The sequence below is a fragment of the Neovison vison genome, chromosome 2 (genome assembly GCF_020171115.1).
Source record: "Neovison vison isolate M4711 chromosome 2, ASM_NN_V1, whole genome shotgun sequence".
Taxonomy (NCBI): Eukaryota; Metazoa; Chordata; class Mammalia; order Carnivora; family Mustelidae; genus Neogale; species Neogale vison.
The window spans coordinates 157,716,307-157,720,732 of NC_058092.1; the positions used below are offsets into that span (position 1 = coordinate 157,716,307).

Sequence of the window (4,426 nt, forward strand, 5' to 3'; positions counted from 1 at the left end):
AAAAAAAATAAAAAATAAAATAAAATACAAAAACTAAAAAGTTTGAGTTTAGTTTATGACATTTCCAATAAAAAATGAAGGGGTGGCCTGGGTGGCTCAGTGAATTGAGCTATGGACTCTGAATTTCAGCTCAGGTCATGATCTTGCAGTCCTGGGATTGAGCCCCATGTCAGGTTCTGAGTTTAGCAGGGAGTCTTTTTCTAGCTCTTCTTCTTGTCCTTCCCCTGTGCATGTGCACTCTTCTCGCTCAGATAAATAAATAAATAAAGTCTTTTTAAAAAATGAAAAGTAGGAGCTAGCACCAGCTCCGCGAAGCTCAGGGAAGATTGGGGCGGACTCGGCCGCTTCTGAGCATCGCCTGTGTGGGCGGCAGGGCCACGGCCTCTCCGCCGGCAGCACCACCTGTCGCGGGCCGAGACTTCGGGTGAAAGGAAAGATGCTGTCCCGGTTAAGAACAATCGCTACTCCCTATACTCTAGCATGTCGTCACATGCACATAAAAGAAAAAGGCAAGACACTCATGTTGGACCCAAGAACAAACAAGGGAATGGCATTTACATTACAAGAACGACAAATGCTTGGTCTTCAAGGACTTCTACCTCCCCAAATAGAGACACAAGATATTCAAGCTTTATGATTTCATAGAAACTTAAAAAAATTGAATGGCCCTTTGGAAAAATACATCTATATAATGGGAATACAAGAAAGAAATGAGAAGTTGTTTTATAGAATTCTGCAAGATGATACTGAAAGTCTGATGCCAATTGTATATACACCAACAGTGGGTCTTGCCTGCTCCCAATATGGACACATCTTTAGGAGACCTAAGGGATTATTTATTTCAATCTCAGACAGAGGTCATGTTAGATCAATTGTGGATAACTGGCCAGAAAATCATGTTAAGGCTGTTGTGGTGACTGATGGAGAGAAAATTCTGGGTCTTGGAGATATGGGTGTCTATGGAATGGGAATTCCAGTAGGAAAACTTTGTTTGTATATAGCGTGTGCAGGAATACGGCCTGATAGATGCCTGCCTGTGTGTATTGATGTAGGAACTGGTAATCCAGCACTCTTAAAGATCCATTTTACATGGGCTTATATCAGAAAAGAGATCGATCACAACGTTATGATGACCTGATTGATGAGTTTATGAAAGCCATAACTGACAGATACGGACAGAACACACTTATTCAGTTTGAAGACTTTGGAAATCATAATGCATTCAGGTTCTTGAGAAAATATCGAGAAAAGTATTGTACCTTCAATGATGATATTCAAGGGACAGCTGCAGTAGCCCTAGCGGGTCTTCTCACCGTACAGAAAGTTATAGGTAAACCACTCTCAGATCACAGAGTCCTATTCCTTGGAGCAGGAGAGGCTGCTCTTGGAATTTAAAATCTCATAGTTATGGCTATGGTTGAAAATGGCCTCTCAGAAGAAGATGCGCAAAAGAAAATTTGGATGTTTGACAAGTTTGGTTTGTTATTTAAGGGGCGGAAAGCTAAAATAGACAGTCATCAGGAACCATTTGCTCACTCAGCCCCAGGGAATATACCTGATACTTTTGAAGATGCAGTAAATATTCTCAGTCCTTCAGCTATAATTGGAGTTGCAGGAGCTGGCCGACTTTTCACTCCTAGTGTAATCAAAGCCATGTCCTGTAATATTTGCATTAAGCAATCCTACAGCAGTGGCTGAGTGCACGGCTGAAGAAGCATATACACTTACAGAGGGAAGGTGTTTGTTTGCCAGTGGCAGTCCATTTGAACCAGTGAAACTCAATGATGGGCAAGTCTTTATACCAGGTCAAGGCAACAATGTGTATATTTTCCCAGGAGTGGCTTTAGCTGTTATTCTCTGTAACACCCGGCATATCAGTGATCATGTTTTCCTAGAAGCTGCAAAGGCTCTGACAAATCAGCTAACAGATAAAGAGCTGGCTCAAGGGAGACTTTACCCACCACTTGCTAACATTCAGGAAGTTTCTATTAACATTGCTATTAAAGTCACAGAATACCTGTACACTAACAAAATGGCCTTCCGATACCCAGAACCTGAAGACAAGGCCAAATACATTAGAGAAAGAATCTGGCGAAGTGAATACGATTCCCTGCTGCCGGATGTCTATGACTGGCCAGAATCCCCACTAAGCCCTCCCTTCATAACGGAAGAGAAGCACACCCACTGAAAAATACTTTCAATGCTTCAGGAAACACCCCTTATTTTTTTCTTTTTCCAGAGAAAAATAGATAATCTCAAATTTATGGTTTTTTTCATGTGTTTTATTCTCCCCCACTGCTTTGTTTGACTTTTTTTTTTCCATGAATCTGTACTTCCTTAGAGGATCAACATGTTGGCTACATTGTGAATGCCCACCAGCACCCTGCAGTCAAAATAGCCATGATGCTTTTCTTCTGATTCTAGCTCATAGCACATCAAAGATATGTCACAGATGTATTTGTAAATGTCTTCACTTGTGCTATTGTTCATGCTTGCCAGAGTATTTGCTATTTACTATTAACAGTAATCATCTTCTCTCCCCAGCTCTTTTAGGGCTACTAAGAAATTTACTTCTGTGGATATGAGTATAGAGTTTTAAGAAGCCAAATTTAATCAGATTATAAGGACAAACTGTCAGTGTCTAAAACTTCTTTTATTTCAGTCTTATTTTATCTTCATGCTCTGAAATTCCTTTCCAGCTGATAAATCTAGAGAAATGTGAAAAATCTACCCTGTTATTTATTTTCTGTACCTAAATTGAGGCCCAACTATAACATCAGGAGAGAGAAATGGGAAGTACCGCTGTCTTTAGAGAGATAAACAAAATAGTCATTGTTTCAACAGTGTATAAAAATCATAGTGTAACTTTTTTATTTAATAAAGGTATTATCTTAAATTTAAAAAAATGAAAAGTAGAAACAACATGACAATTTCAAATCAAATAAAGATATTTAGAGCTTCCAATATTTTAATATTCCATCATTGTCTTTTATGACCGAATTTAAGCTCATCTTTTCCTGTTTTCCAACTGAATTATCTTAGCAGTGTGATGATGTTGGTGTCTTTTTCCCCACTGACCATGATATTTGACTACTTCCTTTTTTTAAAATTCACATATAATCTATTATTTGTTGCAGGGGTACAGTTCTGTGATTCATCAGCCTTACACAATTCACAGTGCTCACCATAGCATATACCCTCCCCAATGTCCATCACCCTGTCACGACACCCCGCTCACCCTCCTCCATTCCAGCAACCATTGATTTGTTTCCTGAGTTTAAGACCCTCTTATGGTTTTTCATCCTCTCTGGTTTCATCTTGTTTCATTTTTCCCTCCCTTCCTGTATGATTTTCTATCTTGTTTTTCAAATTCCTGATTTCAGTGTGATCATATGATAATTGGTTATTTCTGATTGACTTATTTCACTTAGCATAATACCCTCTAGTTCCATCCATGTCATTGCAAATTGCAAGATTTAGGCGGGGTTGATGGCTTCATAATATTCCATTGTATATACAGACCACGCTTTCCTTATCCATTCTTTTGTTGATGGACATTTAGGCTCCTTCCATAGTTTGGTTATGGTGGACATTGCTGCTATAAATATTGGGGCACGTGTGCCCCTTCAGATCACTACATTTGTATCATTGCAATAAATGCCCAGTAGCACAGTGCTGGATCATAGGGGAGCTCTACCTTCAACTTTTTGAGAAAACTCCTAATTGTTTTCCAGATTGGCATTCCCAATGAATTCCCACCAACTTGGATTCCCAACTTGAATTCCCACCAACAGTGTGGGAGGGTTCTGCTTTCTCCACATCCTCACCAACTTCTGTCATTTCCTGACTTAATTTTAGCCATTCTGACTGGTGTGAGGTGGTATCTCACTTTGGTCTTGATTTGTATTTCTCTGATGCCCAGTGATATTGAGCACTTTTCCATGTGTCTGTTAACCATTTGGAAGATTTCTTTGCAGAAATATCTGTTCACATCTTCCACCCATTTCTTGAGTGAATTATTTGTTCTTTGGGTTTCGAGTTTGATAAGTTCTTTTTTTTTTTTTTTTTTTTTTTTTTTTTTTTAAAGATTTTATTTATTTATTTGACAGAGAGAGATCACAAGTAGGCAGAGAGAGAGAGAGGAGGAAGCAGGCTCCCTGCTGAGCAGAGAGCCCGACGCGGGACTCGATCCCAGGACCCTGAGACCATGACCTGAGCCGAAGGCAGCGGCTCAACCCACTGAGCCACCCAGGCGCCCTGATAAGTTCTTTATAGCTGTTGGCTAGTAGCCCTTTATCTGATATGTCATTAGCATATATCTTCTCCAATTCTGTTGGTTGTCTTTTCTATCTGTTTTCTTTTTTGTCCCAAAGCTACTTATTTTGATGAGGTTCCAGTAGTTCATTTTTGCCTGTATTTCCCTGAC

General features: G+C 39.6%; 1 pseudogene; it reads left to right on the plus strand.

The window, feature by feature from the left end:
* Positions 1–364: 364 nt before the first annotated feature.
* On the plus strand, positions 365–2,189 carry LOC122900615 (annotated as a pseudogene).
* Positions 2,190–4,426: the final 2,237 nt, after the last annotated feature.